The sequence below is a fragment of the Globicephala melas genome, chromosome 7 (genome assembly GCF_963455315.2).
Source record: "Globicephala melas chromosome 7, mGloMel1.2, whole genome shotgun sequence".
In the NCBI taxonomy this organism is placed as follows: Eukaryota; Metazoa; Chordata; class Mammalia; order Artiodactyla; family Delphinidae; genus Globicephala; species Globicephala melas.
Window position 1 is genome coordinate 89,881,265 of NC_083320.1, and position 27,741 is coordinate 89,909,005.

The 27,741-nt window shown below is 36.7% G+C and overlaps 1 long non-coding RNA gene across 1 annotated transcript in view; it reads right to left on the reverse strand.

Moving 5' to 3' along the window:
- Window positions 1-260: 260 nt before the first annotated feature.
- The window catches only part of LOC132597619 (uncharacterized), a 184,187-nt gene continuing 156,706 nt past the window's right edge, over window positions 261-27,741 (reverse strand). Inside the window, exons 4-6 of the long non-coding RNA XR_009564651.1 lie at window positions 3,480-3,706; window positions 1,317-1,448; window positions 261-388 (exon numbers count right to left, since the gene is read on the reverse strand). This is a non-coding gene — a long non-coding RNA (uncharacterized lncRNA). The remainder of the gene's footprint in view (window positions 389-1,316; window positions 1,449-3,479; window positions 3,707-27,741) is intronic.

A 27,741-nucleotide genomic window follows, 5' to 3' on the forward strand; every position in this document is an offset into this window, starting at 1 on the left:
CCTTCAACCTACAGTTACTACTAAGATGCATTTTTGATGGTAAGATATACTTAGAATAAAAGGTGAAAAAATGTCTTTAAATCATTTACATATAGTTTGAAGGTATAATCAATTACATATCACATTACTGTGTGACATGATTGTTTTCCATGATATCTATTGCATTCTTAAGTTTCCTGTGTATGCACATTGATTTTAGCATAATACACAAAATCAGTGTACTGAAATGAGGAAATAATCTTACCTTTTTATTGAATATGCGATGCATTCTGAAGTCATCGGTGCAATAGCTTCCTTGATTCTCCTACTGACATCTCAATATTCCTCGTGTCCAGGTCCCACTCACAGGTCCCAAACTGGGAAAGTCTATTAAGTTGAGTTCTAGGGACTAAATCAGATTGGGTAAGATATTAATTTAAAGAAGTGAAAGTAGAGTTAACAAAGGAATTGACCCATGCATAGCATCAAAGAAAGGAACCAAAGGAGAAGAATCCAATGCCAGGTCCGTGTGGTGAGGCTAAATCCTTCCTTCCTTAAACCATTAATTGTGGTTCTATTGTGTTCCAGGTCTGTTAGTTATTACGTACCCAGTGGTAAAGAAAACAGATGTAACTCCTGCCTGCATGGAGCTTAAAAGTCTAGTAGATATGGGCAAGACAGTAAGCAAAACAGCAGTCCCAGATCAATCTAGTGCATAAAATCCATGAAAAGGCAAACAGTTCAGTCTTTAGTAGCCAGAGAGGTCAGCAGGGCTTCAGGAAGTGTAGAACTGAATGGGAATTGTTGATACAAATTGTTCAGCAGGACATGGGTATTAAAAAAAGGAAGAAAGGTTTTGTTCTGATCATTTACCAGCCACGTTAGAACAGAGGCAGCCGGCCCTTTAAAGCATTGGGCCAGGCTCTACCCACCAGAGCTTAACTCCACTCTTGCCTCTGGGAATAAAAAGAATAGTAGCTGATACCTAATGCTTATATTTTATATTGTGCCAGACACTGTTCCTAAGACCCTTACATTTATTATTATGTCATTTGATTCTAAAAACACTCCTTTGAAGGAGGTGCTATTATTATCCTCATTTTACAGATGGGGAAACTAAAGCAAAGAATAGGTTTAAAACTAATAAAACAGGTCACACAGGTGGTAAGTCGCAGAGCCAGGATTTACATCAGACCTCTGGCGTCAGAATTTGGCGCTTAATTGCTGTGCTGTTTTGCTTCTCAGTGCCATTTTATTCAGGCCAGATTATAAACAGCAAGTTCTACAGGATGAATAACCAAGCGTCAAAGTGTTATCTTTACTATTCCCATGCTTACCTTCTGTCCCATCTGGTGTGATATCTTGGCATGTGCCTCGTGGCTGGGACCAAATGCTCACTTTCAACCACAGTTCTGGTACTTGGAGGGAGCCCTGCTTCTTCTGCATTCGAGCTACTGCTTTGAACCTGTCTGGCACCAAGGTGTCACAAAACCAAGACTCAGTTAGCCTCGTTCTCACAAGCGTTCCAAAGTCACATGTCCTGTCTCTGAACACAGAGTGGCTGGTGGGACTTGCAATCATCATTTATTTACTTACACGTTAAATATTTTGTAATTGTTTACCATCTAGACATTACCTGCTTGCCTTGTTTTCCCCACACTTACATCCCACGTGGCTTCTTATCAGGGTCTACCTACCTTACTACTGTAATAGTGCAGAGTTTTGGGAGATGAACTTTTCAGAATATTCAGGAATAGATGTCATCAAAAATCTCAATTTAACATGTATGTCTGCTAGTCTGAGCCTCTGACCATTGCCCACAACCAGACCTGTCCCCTGATGCATGGGGTCACACCAGTGGAAGTATCAAGTGTCCAGATTATGGTTCTTCCACGTATTTCTCTTGCCTCATGCCCACCATCAACTAATATAGAGCTTGTACACTCAGAGAAGCAACCACCATTAGGGACAAGCAGAGAGCAGTGGGTGGCCCACATTTATTTCTCAAGCTGTAAGCCTTAGGATCTGTGTTTCCCAGAGGAGGAAGCCTTATCTACTCCTTCAGATTACACCAGGAGGCTACCTTTCTCCAGTTTTCATGAAAGTGCTGAGTAAAGATAGGTTAATGTGCCAGTAGCTTGGGTAACTGTGCAGACCTCCAGTGATGCCCAGGACCATGGCACTAACCCTTGGCCAAGATAGGGATGAAAGTTATCAGCTAGTGATCTATAATGTGATTTTTAAAGACCAAAACCCCTCCGAAGGTACCACGTACCCATGTGTTTACACTGTTTATTGAAAAGCTGTAGGTTGATGATTTGCACCTGATTTGTATAGTTACACAGTCTGGATTGAGCTGCATTTAGCAGTACTTTGGATCCCCTGAGACTAAGGTAACTTGTATGTTTCTTGCAGGTTCATGATTTGAAAATAAAGCATTTCCTGTGTTCCTGAGAAAGGTCCCAGGAGCTGTGCCTGGAGGTCTTGGACCTCTCTGATATATGCCTAGGCTTTCTTTCTCCTGTTGTATCCTTCATCTTAATTAAAGCCTTATACGGAGTCTTATGGGTCCTTTCAATTATTTGATCTCATATAATTGCTATAAGGTGCTACATATGCAAGCTGTACAGCCCAACAATTATTCTGATGATTTCAAGTTTTTATTCTAGTTCTGTTTTTTGATATACAGTAAGAATAATAATATCTCCCATTTATTAAGCAAATATCACTTGGTAGGCACTGAACTATCTGCTTTACAAAATTATTTGATGATTAAAATATATATTGAACATATCTGATGTGTCAGACAGGGTGGTAGATTTTTGGGGAACAGTAGCTACAAGAACATTTCTCTGGCATCTGCAGAACTTCTAACCTACCAATCAACACAGATGATACTACTTTCAGACTCACTTTCTGACCATACAAAAATCACTCACACAATACCTTTCGCAAAAAAACAAATTATGGTTAATTTCACAGGTAGGTCTGTAGTAAATGCTTTTCCTTCTACTATACAGCCTGAATGCTGATAAATTTACTTCAACAATATTTTTAGCGATATCACTCTATTCTCCATATGGATGCATTTCTAATTACCTAGTTAAAATAGTTATTAGGTCATTTAGATGACTTGCTTTTTGTTATCTAGCTTTGATATGAAAAAGCATATTCCCACAATTTCAGAGCATGGAACACTGTCTCTGATGGCGGTGGAGGGATACTTAGCTATGTTATCACTGATAATACCATAACAGCCCGAGGCAGGGATTAGTAGGTATAAGCCTTAATAAAGCCAGCAGAAACATTCCACAACCCTGTTTTGGAGGTCATCCAAGAATAGTAGTTATTACCCTTCTATTATCATCATCTCTTGAAACTCCCCACTAGTTTATCTCGGAAAACTAGCAGATTTTAGTCATTAGATTGCTTGGTGGGGAGAAGGAGAATGCCTAGACTTACTTCCCAGCCTGAAAAAAGTTCTAGAGGATTCTACCAACCTGTTCCATCTTTCCTGATTTAAGTCTTGAACAATCCATGAAAACTGAGGCAACTGAAGCAGAGTATTGCACAAATAAAAATTAAAGAGAAAAGTGCAGAGGATAAAACTGACTCCCAATGGTAATTCTGACTGTCTTCCCAAAGATCTTCTATTGTGAAGACAAGAAACAGTTCCAAAAATGGCCTTCCCTTTGGGGATCTTCTTTTCTCTCTTCATATTCTTCACCTATAAGCACAAAGACATATGAGTCTGTGCACACACACATACATGATCATCTTTCCAGTAACAAAACCCCAAAGTTAAACATTCTACAGCCCACCCTCCATATCCATGGTTTCTACATCTGTGGATTCAACCAACTGCAGATCAAAAATATTTGGGAAAAAATTTAGAAACTTTCAAAAAGCAAAACCTAGATTTGCAAATATTTATACAGCATTTACATTGTATTTACAACCATTTACATAGCATTTATATCGTATGAGGCATTATAAGTAATCTAGAGATGATTTAAAGTATATGGGAGGATGTGCTTAGGTTACATGCAAATACTATGCCATTTAAAAAAATTATTTTATATTGGAGTATAGTTGATTAACAATGCTGCGTTAGTTTCAGGTGTACAGCAAAGTGATTCAGTTATACATATACATGTATCTGTTCTTTTTCAAATTCTTTTCCCATTTAGGTTATTACAAAATAGAGCAGAGTTCTATGTGCTATACAGTAAGTCCATGTTGGTTATTTGTTTTAAATATAGCAGTGTGTACATGTCAATCCCAAATATGTGAAATCTAAAAAAAAAAGAAAATGATACAAATGAACTTATTTACAAAACAAAGAGACTCACAGACTTAGAATACTATGTCATTTTACATAAGAGGCTTGAGCATCTATGGATTTTGGTATCTACAGGGAGTCCTAGAACCAATCCCCCACAGATACCAAGGGATAACTGCAATGAGCTTTGTGACCCCAATATAATACCTAAAGTTGCCAAGATGGGAAGAATTTGTTTAGGTAATTAAAGAGATGAATAATTCCTATTTGTGAAGATCCAATCTAGGACTTGACCTAAGCAATCATTCTAGGATTTGCTAAGTTGCTAAGTACTCCCAATTCTAATGCTATATTTAGCAAATTATATACATTCCATAATAGAAGACCAATGAAGCCCAGGCTATAAAATCACCAGGGAACAGATTAGGCTGTATGCCACGAATAAAATTTAAATTCAATCAGAATATCAGGTCTAAGTACATATCCCTAACATAGTGTTTTTTTTCCTTCTACCAATTATGAATACCTCCTGACTTTTATAAGGTAATAATAAATCTATTTCCAAATAGTTGTGCAAGCAAAACAGCTGTTAGCTTTTACAGTTACATGACTAGATTATTTTCCTTTATGATATTCACATTTTTATCAAGTGCCTTGTAAACCTGATTTATTTCAACTAATATATAATAAAATCCTCATTACCTCAGATTATTGGCAGAATAAACTGTTCAGAATACGTACCATTTATAAGATAAAAAATTAATGCATATGACTGACATCTTTGTAGCATGGAACATCTTAAAATAAATGAGTTGAAAACAATTCAATGTTTTCTTTTTTTAAAAAAAATTTATTTTATTTATTTATTTTTGGCTGCGCTGGGTCTTCATTGCTGCACGTGGGCTTCCTCTAGTTGCGTCGAGCGGGGGCTATTCTTCCTTGCAGTGAGGGGGCTTCTTATTGTGGTGGCTTCTCTTGTCGCACAGCACGGGCTCTAGGCACATGGGCTTCGGTAGTGTGGCATGCGGGCTCAGTAGTTGTGGCTCGCGGGCTCTAGAGCGCAGGCTCAGTAGTTGTGGCGCACGGGCTTAGTTGCTCCGCGGCATGTGGGATCTTCCCGGACCAGGGCTTGAACCTGTGTCCCTCGCATTGGTGGGCGGATTCTTAACCACTGCGCCACCAGGGAAGCCCAATGTTTTCTTTTCAATAGGTGCTCACTAGGAATAATTCTATTTCTCCCATATGCAAATGAAGTGGACCATAACGCAGAATGACAACTTGTAACCATAGTGAGTTGAACATAGAAAAAAATCTCTGCAAAAGCACTGACATGTACCACTGATCAAACTTCAGCCTGATACCTTGATACCTTTGGATTCTGAAGAACAGGTGCTTAGTTAATGAAAGAGAACCTGTGAGAAAAAAATATTATAAATTACTAAATCCTTATGTTTTTAAGGCTTTCAACAAAAAGAAAGCCAAAAAATAACAAGAAGACTTGGAATGAGCCTTCCTGAATTCATAGCATGGTCATTCCACTTACTAGTTTAATACCTTAACACCCTGATAATTCAATTCTCTTAATTGTAACATGGAGTAAACATCTATGCAGCCTGCTTTTGATATTTTTAATTTCACAAATACAACACTAATATAGCCTTATCTGAAAAATACTTAAATAATTCTGCAGAGAAAAACATGAACATTATCCACAATCCTCTTTCTTACTGCTTTCCCATCCTCTCCTCAGAAATTTCTAAAGTTAGCAATTTGATGTCTAGACACTCAGTACATTTTCTAGGTATTTATATACAAATATTATTTTCTTACAAATGCTGTATGTGTTTTTCTAGAACTTTATTTTTTCTGTTAAGTATATATCTTACCAACATATTCGTATCATACATGTAGGCTTAACTAATTCTTTATGAATGTTCTGTGAATCTTTAAAGTATTAAAATATTCTCTTCATGACGGAGATGTTACAGTAGCATCTTTAAACAAACATATGAATATTTCACTGAGATAAAGTCATGGGATTACAGTTGCTGTCTCAAAGACTGAGTACTTTAAATTTCTGTATTATTGGCAAATTGCTTCTAAAAGGATTTACCAATTATGATTTCACTCTACATGAAGTTTTTTCTTTTTCTGTATCCTCAAACACTGGGTACTAACATTCTTTAAAGTTTGAAAATGAGTAAAAATAAAAATGTTTAAATATACATTTCTCTGATGTTAATGCTTTTGTCCATCTATGTAAATGTTTGCTAACCATTTGATTTGTGTATCTTTTGTGAAATATCTCTTTCTGTCCTTCCTATATTGGTTTGTCTTTTAGACGTTTTTCACTCTCTGAAGGAAATTACATATCATATCAGACTTTATATCGCTGTTGGCCAATCTTCAGTATAGTTTCTGGATCTTAAAATTGCTGAGACATGTTTGTTGAAGTTCTTCCCCAATGATTGCAGCTTGTCAAATATTTTCATATTTTACTGTGTGTTTTAAATCTGAAATTACTAATATATTTTACACTATTTTTATTAGGTACTTAAATATTTGTGACTAATGTGTTTCTATTAGATAACATTTTTTATTGTTATATGCTTCTTTTATCTTTTTAAAATAGCATTTAAAGGTTAGTATTGATGAGTATTCAATCTAATGTTAGTATTGCTACATCACTGTAATTTTAGTTATCATCTGCCTGGTAAATCTTTTAACATTTCATTTCTTTGTCATTCTCAAGCTTTGTCTCATTTATACAGGATTTACTTTTTCAAAAAATTCAAGTAAGTATTTACTTCTTATTACAAAATGTAGCATTCTATATTAGTGTGATTATTAATGCATTTTGCTTTATTCCTACCATTATATTTGGAATTTTTTATTAAGCTTTCGTTATTCTTTTTTCTTTTCTGACTTTTCCTTTATTGTTTTCTTAATTCCAATATTTCTCCTCTAAATGGTTTAAAAAATATATATAGAATTGTAATGTGATGATTACTGTCATATTTCTAGCACATTTGTTAAACAAGACCTAATAAATATCTATACAAACTAGAATGCTTTCACTGCTGCTCCTTATTTTGAGTATGCTCAAGCCCCTTATGTAAAATGGCATGCTATTCTAAGTCTGTGAGCTTAGGTTTTGGTACCTAATTGCTATCGATATTTTTCAGCATAAAAGCAAAATTGGGAATTCCCTGGAGGTCCAGTGCTTAGGACTCCACACTTTCACTGCCGAGGGTCTGGGTTTGATCCCTTGTTGGGGAAATAAGATCCTGCAAGCTATGCGGCGTGGCCAAAATAATAAAAATAAAAATAAAAGCAAAATAATTGCTTAGAGTTAAATTTAAGATTTACTAAATTATTTGTGCCCACATTGTTTTTGTAGTTCATGATTTTTTTTCATGGATTTATTTTTCATTTTTCATCTTTCTGTGGTGTATAACTTTTTGGAAATAACTATCCCTCATATTAGACTGCTAGTATGGTCAAGTATAGAATTCTAGTTTCAACTCATTTTCTCTCACAAATTTGCTCCAGTGTCAAGTGGTCCCTGATTGCAAGGGCACACTGATGACCCAAGGATTAGTTTGTGCACAAGCAGACACCTGATCCTCTGCTCTTATTTTACCACTGGAATGACAGCTCTGATCCACGCCAATGGGACAGGACACCAGAAAATAATGTTGGGTCCTGTCAGTCTATTTATCTCTGAGCTGGACTCTGAATGTTGTAAATACTTGTATTTCTTTTCAAAACCACTCATGGAGAGAACTCCAAGCCCATCTGGCCTCAAGAACTATCTCCATCAAGAACTCTCAAAGCTTCATTTTCAACACTCCCAAACTTAGATTGTCAAGGATTTTGAATGGTTCCTCACCTCATGCAAATGTTACTCAGCCCATATTGGTGAGGTTATTCCCTCACCAATAGTGCCAGATTCTGGCTTCCTTTCTGTCTTCTCCCATAGCAGGATATTGTTTCAATTTTTATGCTCAACTTTATATTTAAGGAAAACACAGTCTTGTTTAAGAAAGAATGACTTGTCTCAGGTCAGCATTTCTTTAAATCAACCATTACATAAACTTCATATTTTGAATCAGAAGACATGAGTGATGCATTCAAGTCTTATAGTTAGATTGAAATGCCTCTGTTCCTTCTTTATTTGCCTAATATAACTCTTCTTTCTTTGAATTCAGCTCCAGTATCACCTTCTCTGAGAAATTCTACCTGCCACCCAAAGATAGATAGATGATAGATGATAAATCGATAGGTAGATAGAGTCTATACAGAGAATGCATACGTACATATATACACAATATAGTCTATTAAGAGTAAAAAAATAACCCCACAATTCTAAAGGACTGAAAAACAAGATGAAAAGCAACAGTCTTCAGCATGACTCTTCTCCATCCTTCCTTCTATTCCTGGGAAGTAATTTTCCTTTAAGCCATTTATCTTTTTAGTTTTAGTCATTTCCCCCATATTTCAAAATAATCAATAATCTCACCCAACACCCTCTATGAATCCCTTCTCCTTCCTTTTCCTGATTCTTCCTATAGCATTATTTTTAGTTATTCTCCTATTTCCTTTGTAACTTAAAATGATATACTTATTTCACTTGTTTCTTTGATTCTATTCAGCAATTCCATTCTACTCTGCATAGAATGAGCACCTCTACTTTTTCCACTACATTTCAAAAAATAATCTGTATTTCCCACTTTGAAACAATTAAAATTTGCTAAGGAATTTGTTAGGGACTAAATTTTGCTCTGCCATGGACATCAAGTCTTCGTTAACCACAGATTGTCAGTAAAAATTAAGATTAAAAAAGAGTTTGTTATACTGCTTTTATAAACGTTTCTTAATTCAAGGTCATCTATGTTATAGAATTATACATCCTTCTCAAAGTCTCTGGTGTTGCAGCTCCTAAGCCCCTTGTGGAGAATCCTAGAATCAATGGCAAATGCATTCTCTTTCCTGATAGTCTATCAGTTGTTAAAATCATGCCACATTTTACTTAGTATTTGATCCATGGTTTTATTGTACAGTTTTTGTTTTCTAACATATCTGCTTTTCTCTTTATTATTCAACTTTGTATTCTCAGTGCATAATACATTATCAGAATGAGAGCAGATGCTGTTAGAGGGGATTGTAAAATTATGGAATGAATGAGTGGAAACTAAAGAAAGTATTTGTATCAAAGTACAGTTTGCCACTGTTTCATAATAGACACAGCATGCTTTTATTCCTCAGGAAGTACCCAATCTAATGCCATTATTTTCCATTGAAGAAATAGAGAAGTAAAGCCCTGGGCCAAGATCAAACAGCTGGTTAGCAGGTCTGGGACCTGAACCCAATTTCCTTACTCCCAAGTTCAAAATCCTTTCTACCCCACAACAAGTTCTTTATTTGCTAATGTTTGATCCTCACTTACTCCACAGGTCTACGTACAGCCCACACTCAGACCTGGAGGTCCCTGATGACAAAGGAAAGGTAGTCTTAAGAAAATGAATGTTATTTTTCTAAAACCTCAAAAGAATTACCAGTTGGTATATGCTTTGCAAGAAACCAATGTTAGTTGAGCATTTCCCATTTGTTTTGATCGTGGACAGTTAATTAAGTATTATTTTCTACCTCAACTATTGATGTGCTGAGGTTTCCATAGATGCCTTGCCTTACTAGTTAATTAAGTCCAATTAAGAGTTTTTCAAAATCTATTTAAATTACATCTCTGTTTAATAAACTTTTGGGTGAATAAACAATCAATTCATGTTTTCTCTCAACAAATCAATAAATACTTTATGATGTCTTATAGATATTAAGTGAGTTGAAATTAGGTTTTTCTACCTTATTATAGAGTTAAGACATTTTCAACATTTATATCAATAACTTCCACTGAGAATGCAAAATTTATCGTTTGGGAACCATAAATCTACATATGATTTTTAAATATTATAGGATTTGTTAAATCATTGCTATGATTTCTATTGGCGCAATATTACTCATACCCCTAGGAAAGACAAGTCAAATGCATACAATCTGGAAAAATACCATAATTTCTTATTACAAGACAGTGAAGACATTCTCTCAAAGAATGTTATCACTTTAAGCCATAACCATTTCAGTTTCAGGCTAGAAGAGATTTCTAGAGACATTCTGACCATGAAGGAGCATATACTTCTCCATCTAATCTCTATGTACCATCAAGGTTAAGAGTGAGTTTGAGGCAGACGCAGAATTGGATGGATTGAGGTCTAGATAGAGCTGAAGTGCAGAAGGTACCAGGACAAAGACATGTTCAATGAGGAGAGAAGTATTAAATATGTATCCTCATACCAAAGGCACTAAGGATTGGCATGACAAAAAAATCTGGCTCTGACACTACTCGAAACAAAAGTTGCACATTTTGTGGACAAGAGAAGTTCAGGATTTAGCATGATCATGAGGAATTATTCATTCATTTTATATGGCAATTATTCATTTATCTTATATGGTAAGGTGGTAAACAAGACAGGAGTGGATACCTCTTGTTTGTGCCTCCAAATTCACTTTCCTCCCTTTATACTACTCTGTGCCCAGGAATGCTTAGCTTATAGGGACTTTGACAAAAAAGGAATCCCACGACCTAGGGGGCTTCTAGCCAGTGGGGAGCTCCAACATTAGATCAAAGAGGAAGAAGGAAGGAGAATGAAGTCAGAATATTTATTCTCATAGCTACCTCCATTCAGAGTTGCCAAGGGCACTTGGGATTCTCCAACCTCCAAATGAGAATGATGGTGTCACGGGACTTGGTGCTATACTGAAGACCTAAACCCCAAATGTGATGGTATTTGGAGGTGGGTCCTTTGGGAAGGGAATTAGGTGTAGATGAAGTCATGAGGGTGGGGTTCCTATGATGGTATTAGTGCCCTATAAGAGGAACAGACCAGAACCCTCTCTCTCTGCCATGTGAGAACATAGCAAGGAGGTGGCCATCTGTAAGCCAAGAAGAGGGCCCTCACTAAAAGCCCAATCTTTCTGGACCTCGATCTTGGAATTTCCAACCTCCAGAAGTTCGAGAAAATAAATGCCCATTGTTTATGCCACCCCATCTTTAACATTCTGTTATAGTAGCCTGAGCTAAGTCACTTAGCTCCACCCCGAGTTTTACCTGTCCAGACAAAAGCTAGGAACGCTGAGAATTCATTTGGCTGATATGGGCCAAGCCACGGCAGCCCTTCTAGCTGCAGGGTTCCATGCTAGTGTGTCAGTGACACATACAGTGGTGGAGGCACCTGGTGGTACCTCACTGATGTCATCACTGCACCGGCTCTATGGCAGGATTTTTTTTTTTTTTTTTTTTTTTTTTGTGGTACGCGGGCCTCTCACTGCTGTGGCCTCTCCCGTTGCGGAGCACAGGCTCCGGACGCGCAGGCTCAGCGGCCATGGCTCACGGGCCCAGCCGCTCCGCGGCATGTGGGATCTTCCCGGACTGGGGCACGAACCCGTGTCCCCTGCATCGGCAGGCGGACTCTCAACCACTGTGCCACCAGGGAAGCCCTATGGCAGGATTTTGAGGCTTCATCATTGGCCACAAATGCTCTGAGCCTGGATTTCTGGCATTGCCAGAACTTCCTTTGAATAAACCCAACTTTTGCTTAAATTATCCAGAGTCAGTGTCTATTACTTTCAGCTAACAGTCTGGCATAGATCCATAGCTATTTTAAAATATTATTTTTAATATGTTTTCACGATTATACGACTATTATAGCTAGTGTGTTTAATACAGGTTATTTTCGTGATCTCCAGAGAAGAATAGTTGAATATTGTGGTTGACTCTCTTCCTGGTTTAGCATAACACAGTGGCAAACTACCTCTACTTTCTCCCCTCCCCCCCCCAAAAAAAAGCTGATATCTACATCTAAATTATAATTAGGCCTGGTTGTACATACCTAGCTCTGAGGTGACTGGTCAATTTGGTCAAATTGGTCAATTCAGTACAAGCAGATGTACCAGAACATACAAAACCTCTGCCTGCAGAGAATAAGGTTAATAAACAGCTTCTCCTGTGCTTTAGCTGCCAAGTTTACATGTAAGTCACTTGTTCTTAGAATTGGTTCACTTAAGGCCAGACTGGGGTTTGGCTCATTGTTTACCTGACTCGGCTAGAAAATCACTCAATTTAAATTACAGTATACTACAGCACAGTGAAAGCTATTTTCTAAGCTTTATTATGTCAGGGAACCAAAGACGGCCTAATGTATTTCAAGCAGTTTTTAAAATCTTCTGGAATTGAATAGAGTAAGCTGCTGTGTAAAAGCCATTTAGATGGGCTTATGTGATATTTAAGACATCCCTTATTATTCTCCAACAAAACATAATGCAGATCATTTTTACACTTTCATATGCAAAAGAGCTGTCTTTTCATATATTTACAGATCAAAATATCCTAATTATACTTTTATGCTAGTTAGTGCTTGAATTAAGCTAAATTAATCCCAGTTAAATCTTTTATTTTCTTTCTTGGGGTAAAACCTAAGAATTTCCCTCAAAATTCATTTTCTACTTCTCTGTTCTATACATTTAAATCCCCCAGTGTCTGTATGCTTTCTTCTACTTTTACCTCATTTCTTTTATTTCCCATCTATTCCCACTACCTAACCATAAAGTATTTATGTTTGTCTTCAATCTAAGATATTGCCCACCTTCCAAAAGTATGTACTTTATTCCTTGAGAGCCTTTTATTCACTAGATAACAGTTAGCCAATCTAGTAAGTTTACCTTGTGATGATGTCGAAACTACTTAGTTTTCCTGTGTACGTGGTATAATGGGAACTTTCCAAAGTCACTATGCAACCCAAAGATGGGAGAAGGAACTCTGAAATCTGGGTTCCATCTGAATTTTGCCATTGACTCCGCATTTAACCCTCAAGTCTTTTTTTTTCTTCCTTCTTGTTGTTAAAATGAGGGAATGAGACAGAGAAAAAATTTAGTTCAAAAATTTAGTGATTAAATGCTAACAGGAAAATTAATTTGAATGTGAGAAAAATCACACTGTTGATGGTCACTGACTGTAACTTTGCACACAGGCAGAAGCATATTAATATCCTGAGATACCAAAGTGTGCAACACACCTGTGGTAGATTTAAGGAGGCCACATTTGTTTACACTTTTCTCACTGAGAGGTAGGGTCAATGTTCCTTTTCCTTGGGTAACAGTGGACTGTGGCTTCTTGGCCAATATCAGTATGGTGAAAGATGGCTTCTGCCAATTTCCAGATCTGTAAGAGACTGGCAGCTCCCACTTCCTGTCTCCTGAAACACTCACTGCTTAAACCTATGTGTTGAGACAGCAAAGGCAGTACCATGGAGAAGCCCGTGTGGACAGGAAATAGCCCCCAGCCAATATCCCTGACTGACCTCCCAGTTAGAGCCAGTAGCAATTCACCAGGCTTGTGAGTAAGCCATCTTGAAAATGGATACTCCAGGCGCAGGTGAGAAGCCCAGCTGATGTTTCATGGAACTGAAATGAACATCTCCACAGAGACCTGTCCAAACTGAAGATCTGTAGCAAAATAAATACTTTTTAAGCAACTAACTGCCTCAGGGCAGATGGATGATTGGGATATCACACAAGTACCCTCCATAATTCTCATTCCTCTCAATTCCCTATATTGTCCAACGCATGTTTTTGTATGTATGTGGGTAAAGGGAATTAGCTTTGGAAGTAAGAGATCCAGAAAAGTACCAGAAACAGTGGGGCAAACAAGTAAAAAATGACAAAGAGATTCAGTGGCATTTTAAACAGTTAAAGTATAATCTTGGGGAAAAAAAATCACAGGAAATCCATTGCTAATTTTAACATAGTTTTTCATCTTGTATTTTATGTCTCTTACTTCTCATTCAACCAAAGTTGATAACGGATAGTTACGCTGACAGAATATGCTATCACATGTAAAGTTAAAAAGCAAAACATGAAAAAAGTCAAGGATCCAATTTCAAATACATAAAATTAATTTTAAGGACAAATGGCTATTTCTATCTAGCATTTAACAACCAAAAAAAAAAAAAAAAGGTACATAGTCTTAAACTTCATAAGCACTTTACTGTGCTCAACTTTCAGCAAAACACAATGTTTCAGATTATGTTATCTCCCCAAAATAGTGAACAGCTAAAACGTTTAAAATACTTTTGGAAATCAAGTGCTCAGACTAAATAAGATAACAGTTCAATGTCAAATGCTTTATTGTTATTATTGTTTTAATTTCCACTGAACTCAGCCTAACAGTTTTGAGTCTGTGGGACAAAATTAGCAAGAACACTCTAAGATTGTTTTCCCTTTGCCAGAAATACCTGGCCAGAGGCAAAGGCAAGTTGCCAATGGCACCTCTGAAGGGAGAAACCCAACAGTCATCACCTGGTCACTCTTCATCTTCTCCTCATGTCTATCTCTCAGAGGCTCCAGATCCCCCAAACTGGATCCTCCAGGAAAACAAAGTCCATTGTTCACCACAAGAATGTCAAAAGTCTCCTAGACTGTGATATTCGCAAATATGAGTCCCTAACAATTTCACTGGCCATTTTGAAGGCAAAATTCCAATCCCAAGTCTCCTGATTGGCTGTCAGTGGATCAGGTTTACCTCCATCTTACAACTACACACCATTGATCTCCAATGTACACTAGCAGAATAATGCTAAATTTTAACTTAGGTTTTTTTTTTGAATTTTATTATTTATTTACTTATTATACAGCAGGTTCTTATTACCCATTTTATACATATTAGTGTATATATGTTAACTTGGTTTTACTTAGTTGAATTTATTAATTAATAGAGATGGAATTCAGAGTTTGAGCATTTTTGTGGTTTGTACTAAAATAAATTTTTAGCCTTGCTCTTTTACTTTCCAACATATAATGCTATTGCTTAGGAGTTAGGGTAAGCTGAAAAGAGGTGTTGATATATTCTTGCAAGGTAACAATCATTGCTGATTTAGTGGCTGCACACAGAATTATTTCTTCCTAAAAGAACTCATCTATTGTGCTGTTGCTACTGTATTCACATATTGTTATTTTCTGGCAGTGGCCTTCATTTATTAATGACTAGGATTTAAACTATTCAGTCCTATAAAAAACCCAACTGTTACTGATCACTCCAAATTTGGGCTATAATTATTGTTTTCTCTGTTTGGCACAGACCCAAAGAGATTTTTAGGAAAAGGCTTCCAAATTGATGAAAGTTCATCTCTTCTCTCTCAGAAGTTCCTAGATTTGTCTCTAACAAAATTCCAAATTTTGTAGAAATTGGAATAATTTTTTATTGTGTTAGAGCTGGGAATTCTGTCTTTATCTTTCAAATATTTAAGTACCAACAAATCAGCAACAGATTTGAAATGTATTTAGACACTATAGGAACATTAGAACCATTTTCTATAGTTATTTTCTCCTTATGCTATTTTTTCAGAGAAATCCTATATCTTTAACAATTGCAAATTCTATTTTGCAGAACAACTGAGTCTGTCTCATTCTTTGTTCTTTTTTAAAAATTCTGTTCTTGAAGAAATTATGTGACAATTATAACATTTTGAACAGAAAAATTACCTCTGTGATGTATTTATGGGAAAAAACAAATGACATTTGTAATGAGATATAGGTCTCCTACCTACATTTAATCTAATGTGTTTTTGTAAAATAATGTGATGGAAGCATTATTTTCTTTAACATGCATAAAAATTCACTGCCATGTTTAAATGTTAATTCTAATGGCTTTGCAAAACTTTTTCACAACTTTTCTGGAAAAATAGGTAGATTTTCATGTAGGACAATCTGGGAAGGAGGTAAAGCTCTTTTATCATTCCTATCATACAACACTGAATCATAAGATGGTACTCTTACATACAGGGGCTCTCATATCTAATGTCACCAACCAATAGATAATTTTTTAAATAGGAGAAGTCATAAAGAGTGAAAAATTAGGAGATTATTTTCTAACGTAATTTTGATTCTTATTATGAAATTTGACTTCTGCAAAGCACTAAAGTCCACTGATCAAATACAAAGCCCCTTGTTTTATGAACTACATTTGATTCCTCTCTTGTGGAATCACCATGATAAGTGCATGCCACATTTACTATAAATCATTGAGAACCTTGAACATGACATTACTCAGATCCCTATATAAATTAACATAGAATCCAAAGAAAATATAATATTTTATTTCCTGAAAAATTTGGTGGGCTTTGTCATTTCTGATGACAATCATAAAATCAATAATGACTTCTATTTTCTCTGGTTGCTAGGAAGTTCAGGATCAAATTATCCTGAACTTTATGATAGGTGTAATTGTATCCTTTTCTTGGATCACAATTTTTACCTTTTTATATTACTATTTTATTATTAATCATCAATGATCCAGCAAAAAAAGCAGTTTTGCATTATCCTGTTTCTGATTATTCTTAAATTGTTATACACTAAAGATTGTGTTATACTCCAACCACTGAATATATTTAAATACATTAAATTTTATTTAATAAGTTAAAATCCTTGTATTAAATTATATAATTTAAGTTAAGTAGGGTCCAACTTAAAGGATACAGGAAAGCTGTGGAAAAGATACTATGTTCTGGGAAGATAGATATGCAGTAAAATAATCTGCCTTAATATCTCAAGGCAGTTTTTTTTTTAATTGACTTTTGATCTGAGACCCTTAAGGCTGGAAGTTGTAAGTAACATATTCCTTTTTATTCTGTGATGTCAATTCTCTTTATAACCTTTCATGAAGCAATTTGATTTGGGGATGCAGCTCACATACAAAATCAATACAGAAGAGTACTATTTTCTCTAAATCCTTATGCTTGATTGTATTGCAAGAAGAGTGTCAGGGTGAGGAATCATTTAAACAAAATCAAATAAGAAATTGAATATACATTTATAATAAGGTTATTCACTCGGCATTTGTTTCTGTGGGTACAAATCAGCTCTATTTCCTTTTCATTATAATTTATTAAATTTATATTTATAATGAATTTAATTAATTTAATTTATCTTGTCATTATAACAGAGAGGCAAATGATTTCTTGAAATATTATTGTTATCTTAACATACTGTATTAGTTTTGTATATAGTCATATCAAGTATTACTTGAGAAAAAGCAAACAGGTTGTCCTTCCAATGTGTTCATGTGTCCCCACTGTACTCTTAAGATGTCCCTGAACTGCTGACGATTCATTTTTCTGCTTGGAATAAGAAGGATAACTCCTCCATCTTGAGGGGGCTGGGAAATGAAGTAATAATCCTTCCTGTTCTACAAGTGACTCTTCGATGCTAGAACAAAAGCCCATGAGTACTCCAAAAGTCTGCCCCTGTGAGCAGAAGGATAGCATATGAGTTGAAGTTTCCTGCCTCTTGCCTGCCTATAAAGAGAAATTATAAGTCAGTGATATTTCAGGAAGCTGGTAGCAATTTCAATATTATTATATCTGAAAAAGAAACCTTAAATATTAAACAAAAAAGTATATTAAATTGGAAAGTGGCTTCCAAATGAGGACACTAGAAATGAAGGGCTTCCCTTGGCATATGTCAGGAAGTTACCATCCATGGTACTATTTAACATCGCATAGATAGCGTCACTTTAGATAGATACACTAATTTGAGGTTCCCTATTAAATTTCTATACTTCAGTGGTGTTAATTATCCATACAGCTTTACTCTATTAAGGTTCTCCTTTGCTCCCAATGCTGCATAAATATAGCAAGGCAACCAGTACCTGGACTTCCGATATTTGTACTGAATTGGCCTTCCACCATACCCACAAACTGTCTTCTCTCTGCTTGCCTCTCCCTGCCCAAGAGATTTCATCTCTTTACTCTTTGCCATTCTGGTTAATCTACTGCTTGATTTTGTGTGGACCTGTTAAGTTTCTAGTTAACGGCTCATCAACTCTTCTCTAAGATGACTTTTGTTTGGGCTGCCTACACATTATCATTAACCTGACACCTGACCTCAGCCACCCTCCTGGAGTTTTTCCTCCTGGAGTTTCCTCCTGGAGTCCTACATAGCCTCTTTACCAGGTCCAAAGGCCTGTGGTCCAAGTGAAATCCTAAACAGAATCTCCCTTCTTTTGTCCTTTTGTTTGTTTGCTTTGATCATAATCCTTCCCTGGGTGTCCTTAGCAGAGCATCACACCCCAGCCTCACTTTACTGGACCTGAGCCCTATATTCACAGCCTACTTTTCCTCTTTCTCAGAAATAGTTACTTGCAGTCTCAGTTGTATGCAGGAGCCACATCTCATCGACTCAAAAGAGGTGACTGTTCAATATTCAGAAATTTTACAAGATGGTTGTTAATCCATCAGTAGCTTGCAGTCAGCCATGGTAAGAGGATTTACACCATAGAAACTGTCAAATGCTACAGAACAAGGCTTTTCCTCCAACCAATCCCCAAACGCACTACCCACCTCCCCCCTTCAGCCACTTTATCAGCACACCGCTGGTCTTGTTCTCTGAGGGTAATCCTATGAGGCAAAAATAAATTAGAAAAAGTACTTCAGTCAAGCACATTAAAGTATAACAGTATCTTATCTCCAAGGGTCATTTCCGTTTAACATAAATCCACTAGAGAATCACCTGAACTTAGTATTTCTCAAACTATCAGAATCACATAAGAAGCACATAAAATTGCAGAAGTCAAGGCTCAATCCCAGACTACAGCTGTGAACAATGCAAGGGTTAGGCAGTTGAAAATTGGTGTATAATTTATAGTTGGACCTCTGAGTATACACAGTTCCTCTGTATAGGTGTTTCCTCTATATCCTAGGTTCAGCATCCACAGCTTCAGATACTGTAACACCGTAGTATTTACTACTCAAAAAAATCCATGTGTAAGTGGACTGACCCAGTTCAAATCTGTGTTCTTCAAGGGTCAATTGCACTTGCAAACAGACTATTCTGCACGTGGGCCTTGGGTATTTTTATTGTTAACAAACTTCCCAGGTGAATCAAAGTCCAGTGAAGTTTGAGAACCACTGAAAAAATAAGTCTCAGGTGGTGAAATTAACACTATCAAAATGAGGAACAGTCGGACTTCCCTGGTGGCGCAGTGGTTAAGAATCCACCTGCCAATGCAGGGGACATGGGTTCGAGCCCTGGTCTGGGAAGATTCCACATGCCGCGGAGCAACTAAGCCCATGAGCCACAACTACTGAGACCATGTGCCACGACTACTGAAGCCCGTGCACCTAGAGCCCATGCTCCACAACAAGAGAAGCCACTGCAATGAGAAGCCCACGCACCGCAATGAAGAGTAGCTCCTGCTCGCTGCAAGTAGAGAAAAGCCTGTGTGCAACAACAAAGACCCAATGCAGCCAAAAATAAATAAATTAACTAAAAAGAAAAAACAACGAGGAACAGAAGAGTCTTTCAGAAGAGCCCTTCCCATCACAACTTGAAGATGAACATCCGTTCTATTCTAACCACACACACGTGCATATAAAGTAAACAATGATTTTTTTTTACAGTTCAATGAGTTTTAATAAATGGACTCAACCAGGCAACTACCAGCACAATGATGACAGAGCATTTCCATCACCCCCAAAACTGTCCTGCCCTTCTGCCTTTTTGCAGATAACCCCCTCACTGATTCCTTCATCCACGACCACTGATCTGCGGTCTATCACTCAATGATATTGAGCCTCTACTCAGCATAACAATATTTATGTTCTTTAGTGATTTATCCTATAAGGAATTCCTGAAGAGTGACAAAAGGAATCAACACTCTTATTTTCAAACTTGAAGAACCTCCTTTTAGATTTTAATAGCTTTATTAAGTCTCTCTACGTAAGTGAGAAGTTTCAATTTTTTAAGACTCTCCTAACTGAAGACCATATTATGATTATTTTGCATAGATATAATCCACAAAGAAAATGCTCCTAAAGATATAAATATTTCTATGTCGCCTTGTTTATGCAGGGACAAATAATCACTTTGATTATTTTCCCCAAAATTTGGGTTTAAATGCTGTTCTTTAAAGGTATTTACCCATTTTTTCCCTCCTTATGACCCTCATTTTAAAAGAAAATGAATAGAGAAAAAAATAGGGGAAAAAATGGTTAACACTGAAAAGGAATATGGATGCAGTGATCCCTGAAGTTTAAGTAACAAGGCTCTTTAAATCAGTGCATTTTTTTTTGCCCTTTTTTGACACTTTGAATAAGATGTATATGCGAGTGGATGTCTCAAGTTTTAAATGATGAACCAAGGAGTATCATATATCAGAAGAACATTCCTCTGAAGACATTTTTCTGAATGAGGAATGTGCCACCCAGAATGTGCTACAAAATGTTAATGGCTTTGAGGGTATACACATTTGAACTTTATTGAAATGTGCTAATAATGTGAAAGATCGTGAAATTATATACTGGGTTGTAGAACAGTAGGATTATGGCAGAGAAAGCACAGGGAACAATGCATCATCTTGCCAAACAGGAGGACCCCAGGCATTCAGCAATCACGGGATGGGTACCACTAACCTTTCTCTTGCTGTGATTTCTAACAAACCTTAGCAGCAAGGGAATTTAGCGTGACTTCGATAATGAGATTAACAGCTAAACCAAGAGGTAGGAATGGCCAAGGGGAGCCAGTAGTTTAAAAACTCATATTTTCTTGAGCGCTAATGTCAATGGGCTAGTCACTTTTAACCACCCTGGACCCCTCTCATCTTCAGTCCAAATCAACAGAATAACCATGAAGAGGAGGCAGGGATAAAATATTTTACTTTCTACTCCATGAAGGTTTTGAAAGTCAATACCTGTCATTTTTTAGGAAACTAGAAAGAGCCTTACCCCACCTTGATGGTGTAGGTATCACAACTGGTTATGGTGATGCCTCCTTCTGGCTTCCTGCCCAGAAACCAAGCATGGTCTATATGTTTTCAAGTTTATATTTCCATCAAATTCTATTCTTTTGGACTCTGACTTCCAGTTTCATCAAGAAAGCACTCCTTTTAAGTTTCCATTCATAACTATATTTGAAAAAAGATTTATTTTTGTTTCACTTTCAAATTGGATATTACCTTCTGACAAAATATAGTAGGGGTTTATAGGGATGGTCTACACTCCACAGAAATCATAGTTAGTAATCCTTTAGTTGATTCTCATATATTTAGGTTTTGCCAAAAGTAAGCTTAATGAATGGGATACCACTGAGATGGCAATAACAGTTAAAAATAGGAGATATGATTTTAGACAGATGGAGCAAGCTAAATCCCTGTTCCCGTTCTGGCTTTTGTTAAGATACCACCTTTGCTTTTAGCTATCCATTATTCACCCTCACAGAAATGTTAAGTTGGAAAACGAACCCTGCCATTTATCTCTAATGTTCACTTAACAGAAATAAATGCAGCTACCACCTTCCAACTCTGTATTATATGAGATGGAGTGTCTGAGTGACTATAACCTTGACAAGGTGTCTCATCACTTGTCTGAGAGACACATTCAGTCAGCATCTAATCACACACTGGGATCAGAAATAAATTCTTGAACACTTCGAATCCAGCGTGGAGAATGGAGTTCATATTTGGGGAGCAATTCGATTGGTTGGCAACAGATCGCAGATTAATGCAACAGAACTCTTAAGGACTGGAGAGAATTACTGACTTAGACTCCTGATCACCTATTTCCATAATATTTTGTTATTTTGCTGTTAATAATCACCATCCTGACATCCAGCTAACAGCATTTCATTCAGGCTTTTTCCTTTCTTCCTGCATGATCTTAATCTCTTTCAAGGGGGATATATGAGGTCAGATGTCCTGGGGAACACATAATGAATTCAAAATTTTACTTAGCTTAATTCAGTTTAAATACACAAAGGACACCATAATTTAAATTAAAAAAAAATACTCATCTAGATTGTAGACCCATAAAAAAGGTAGCTTCAGGCCAACATTGTGAAGCAAAACTAATCAACCTTCTAAAATAGTATTTGTTAAATATCCAAAAGCTTCCACCTCTGATTACCTCCACAAGATGTGGAATAATTATGTCTGTCTGAATCAGAAATCAAAAGTATTGGAAATGTATGTGACTAAAATATTACCCAGTCTAATCCATTATTAGAGTTTAAATTAGCAATACATTGTGAAGATATTTGTTTAATAAATACCTACATAGTGCTAATTATAAGTCATTGCTCTAAGAAATCCATAAATAATCACTTTAGTTTCACAACAAGCAGTGAGAATACTGTTATTATGCACATTTTACAGATGAGTAAACTAAGACATTAAGAGACATAAAGCAACTTGCCTAGAATCACCAGTTGGTAAGTGGCAGATACAGGATTCAAACCCTGGAAGTTTGGCCACAATGTCATGCTATTCTGTGACTCATGAGAGTTAAAACAAGAACTTTTCATGCTCGGTAGATGTCTTACTGGCTGACTTCAGAGGGCTGGTGACAAAAACTCAATTTTCCTAGGTGCCATTATAATGATCTAGCTCAGAGAGGGATGATTGCTAATCTTAAGTAACTACCACCATTGTTATATAAAAGGGATTTATATGTTATCTCATTTAATCTTTCACAGCCAACCTGCATAGGCATTTCTAATTGTATTTTACAATTAGCAAACTAAGAATCAGAGAAGTCAAGTAACTTTCCCAAGGTCACAGTGCAAACAAGTACACATTCCAGTCTGCCTGACTCCAAATTTTCCTCTCTGCCACATACTGCATTTTCTGAAAATTCTGTACAACTGGATGATATGATCTGTGGGCTTCTTTAGGAAAGTAACTTATACTTCTGTTTTTCCCTAAAGACACTAACTACTGTCTTGTACTTCACACTTACCCATGAGCTCAGGTACTGAGGTACAGATTGACCACAGCTAGTCACTAAGAAGGGCGAAAACCTTTAGACGGGGCCATTGAGAAATGTTCACTAACCAAACATACCTAAATAATATATTCTCACATGTGAAGATTTAAAGCAATTGAACAAATTAACATTGTCATCAGTTCAAATAACCATACAACTTATTAAAAACCTTCAATAATTTGGGTCAAAACAACAACTCTTACCTTTGTCCTTAAATTTTGAGACCCACCATTTTGAGGACCTACTGCCCCTGTGCTCAGGGTGATTGTCTCTTGTTCTACGCAGTCTAAGGGAAATGGGACTTCTAGGATGTAGAGGGAGAGAGGTAAGTTCATGGACTTTATAGCCAGGTGGGCTGGTTGTGAATCCTGACTCACCACGTACTTGAGCAGCTATGCAAAGGCTCAGTGCCTCAGTTTCCGTAACTGTAAATGAAGATAATAATACTGCACCCCTCATAAGGCTGAAATAAGTGTTAAGTGCTTCATGTAATGAATAAAACCTGACACGTTTTGTTTGCTACTATTATAACTGATATCACAGTATTTTTATCTTATTTCCTACCAATTTTGCTCTCGCTTAGATGGATGCAGTGGGAAACATTGAGTTTATAGGGATTGAATTGTTTCCCTGACACTACCTGATACACCTAAAAAGTCAGTATCCCTAACTACCTGTACACAACCTAACTACCTGTACACAACCATGACTGAGTATCTAGCTTTAATGTGTGTCACACGCATAAGTTTTTACAAATCTAAATTAAAAGCCCTTATTGATATAATATAGAGCTATTTGCTTTTAATTTCAGTAAATTACTATCTTAAATATTAGTTGTCTTTTGTCTGTTTGAAAGATTATTTAAAAAGGAAAACTGGATATGAGTGAAATCTCTATGTGCCTTTGATCGACATTTGTTTCATGTTCCATAGTCCTTTGTCAGGTACGGACTAACTTTCTTTAACACTGTTATTAATAAGAAAGTCACATATCTCTCATATTTCAGGATTTCTGACCACTTGGTCCAGTGCTAAATAACATTTCAATGCCTCTACTATAGAAAATTCTTAAAGACTAGCATTTACTCAGTTGTAAAGACACCTAGGCAGTTGCTGTAAGATCCTAAACAATGGGATAAAAAGTGAATGATCTCTGTCGCACAGCTTTATCCAGTAGTATACCATCTTAGCATTCATAATTCAGCATGATCACCTGGAACTCTCACTTATGTGGCAAAGTACTTTATCTATCTATCTATCTATTTATCCATCTATAATCTATATCCATCTTCTATAATTTCTCCTTTTGCTTCTCTACTTATCCATTATTCCTAAATTAAAGCATTGAGGCCTTTCTAGACTCTTTGCCCTAAAAGAGACATTTGACGGATTAGAAGGCAGGGAAAAAATTTGTATTCTGAGATTTTATCTCTACAAGCTTTGATTCTTAATATAAACTGAGAAGACACCAGGTGTATAAATTAGGAAATTTTCAGCTATTATTGGCAAGGCTTCTATTATCCCTGGCACTATAATGTCCTCAAAAGACCCAGTTCAGTCTATTTCTAGTTGCTGTAGTGGTCTAACAAAAGTCAGTCCCATGTTGAAGGACAAAGCAGAGGAGAAGTTTAAGATCCTAGTGGGTCCTCAGACAGGGCATCTGCACTGGGAATTCCTGAAAGAACCTTGGGAAGGAGGAAGCCCTCCCAGAGCAATTCAGGATCCACTTACTGCCCGAGGAGCGGGTCTAGACTAATGAGGAAGAGATGGCCCCACTGAGATTTCTGCTCCGCAGGGAAACAGGTCATGGCAAGGTAATTCCCATGACTCCAAGTATGTCACACGTGTGTCACTTAGAGCAGTGAGGCACAAAAGGGCTGGCTGAAGAGCAGTAAGAAATGACCTGGCATTTACATATAAGGTCTGAGGGTCAATGCCCAGGCAGGATGATGGGCATCTCATTTGAGTGAAGAAATGATAACAGGGTCCTCTCACCCTTTGGTCCTCCATAAGGCTCCTGCAACTCAAACCCAGGTTTATGGATAGAAAAGATCTCTGAGAAATGTTTACTTCCGTTTCTTCCATTCCAGTTGAATGAGAATGAAAAAGAATTAACAGAAAATTGAAGTCATCGTCCTTAATATACCTGAATTCTGTGACTTGTACCAGCTATACATATAATCAGAGTTATCTTTGTTGTCCTCTTTGCTATTACCACTACCTCTGCCATGGCAGACTTCCTGTGCTCGTTTTTCTCCTCCTTCACTGTTACAACCAGTTTGTTCTAAAGGATGTCCCACTGCAGAACCAGATCACAGTGTCATATTTCTTTTATGTATATCAGTTTCCTCGTTCCCAAGTGTACACACTCAGGAAGAGGACTGGGAAAGAAAAGTGTGTGTGTTTGTGCATTATGGATGTGTGTGTGTACGTGTGTATCTGTCCTTGAATGGCCAGATGGTTAGACACAGTCTCACACCTTGCCATGACCCATCACTCTCGGCCTGCAGGACTTGATGTGGCCCCATCTCCCATACTTCCACTTCACTCGTGTCTATTTTCTTTCAGGGAGCCATGTTCTCTCCCTCCAGTTCCACCCCTTGAGCAAAACCTTGTCCATCTGCCTAGTCGATATACTTCTGATTCACAATGTTAATTTCTAAGTCTCTCCCAAGCGCACTTTTGGACACACAGCAGGGGCAGAGCTGGGCACCTGTCTCAGGGTGCTGCTCAGTTAGTGCAGTTTAGTTAATGAACACTCAGAACATTCTACAGCAGTGAGGGAATGGACCTGCCTATGGAACAAAGAGGATCTCTTGGGGTTTATGTGGCCTCACTACAAAAACCAGTCTGACTGACTCTCATGGCAAAACACCAAATCCTGTGTTTCATGAAACATTTTAATTCCTTCATTAAGGTGGCTTCCGTCTTTCAGAACCACAAACAAGAAGTGGATGAGAGAATAATTTGAGGTTTTACCATTATAGATAGTTTGCATCTTACAATGTGTAAAGTTACTTCTTTTCTCCAATGAGTAACTCAAACACAAACTCAGGGTAAATGGCTATTTTCTGATAAAGGAAAAATGCCCTTGTGTCAAGGTCATGGTCAAGGTCTGGAGATTAAGTGCCCTTCAAATACCTTCTGTCTTCCCTAGTAGTGTTTTGATCCGTGAGCTGACCTTGCTTGTGTGGTTAACCGGGCTGATTTCTTACAAACAGGACAGACGATTCTCATTTATTAAACTAGCGAAAGCTCCCCGATGAAAACATAGTCTTTCTGAATATACAGTTTAAATGGATTGTAATCCATTAACTTTCATTATTAAGTTCTTTATTCTCTTGTGTTTAAGCCCTTCAAGATGTGAATTTATTATCATAACCATAATTTAGTTAAGAAGGGTTTACGATGTGAAGAATCTGAGTCTTTATCGCTACAGAAGGGATAGATATTAATTCTCTAGTTGGTTGCTGAACATAGGCACACATGAATTAAATTAATGCACATTCATACAGATTTCAATATTACATTTCCCTCAAAATGGTACTACAAATGCTTACTTTGGAAGAATTCCATTTTACAAAGATCAGCTTAAAATGAAGCTAAGATACTTATATTTCCCTATTTTTCCCAAGTCTCTACAGAGTTAGTTTGTAGGTAAAAAAATGCTTCATAACACAAATTATTTTCGTTCTTAATTCATGACAGCCTGGTACCAAAAAAGTAGTTACTTTTCTTTACATTATGACTGACCAAGTCCCTTGAATAAATGGCAACATTATCTAAGCTCTGAGATTTCTTCTTAGGGTAGTTTTCTATTATGCTGTTGATTATTCCTATAACCTATCAAAAAATATCACAGTTGGTAAGACTCTCAGAAGAAAAACCTGGCTTTTATTTTTCTCATAAAAGCTCATCAGAACTTTGTAATATTTTTAAAAATATAAGAACCATGGGAATCACCATAATAAAACCCCTCCCAGTGGTGGATTAAGTACCAAATTCTTTAGGCTTTGAGGAATTTTCTTTTTCAAGATAAGATGTTATATTTATTAGAGTATTTATGTATCTTTTGACCACTTAACAAGTGTAAAACAGTGCTAATATTTTAATTATGTTTCTATCTTTTTATGGGTCACCAACCAAGTTTTTGAAGGCATTATGCTAAGTGAAATATGCCAGACAGAGAAAGACAAATACTGAATGATCCCATCGTATGTGGAATCTGAAAGGATAGAAACTTATAGAAACAGAGTAGAATGGTGGTTGCCAGGGTCTGAGAGGGAGGGGACAATGGGGAGATGTTGGTCAAAAGGTACAAACTTCCAGTTATAAGACAAATAAATTCTGGGCATCTAATATACAGAATAATGACTACAGTTAACAAAAAATGTATCATATCCTTAAAAGTTGTTAAGAGAACAGATGTTCAATGTTCTCACTACAAAAAAAATAGTTGTGTGAAGTGATAGATGTGCTAATGAAACTTATTGTGGTAATCATTTTACAATATATATGTGTATCAAATCACATTTACACCTTAAACTTTCAGAACATTATATATCAATTAAACTTCAATAAAGTTGTTGTGTATACATATATGATCCTATAATGCTAC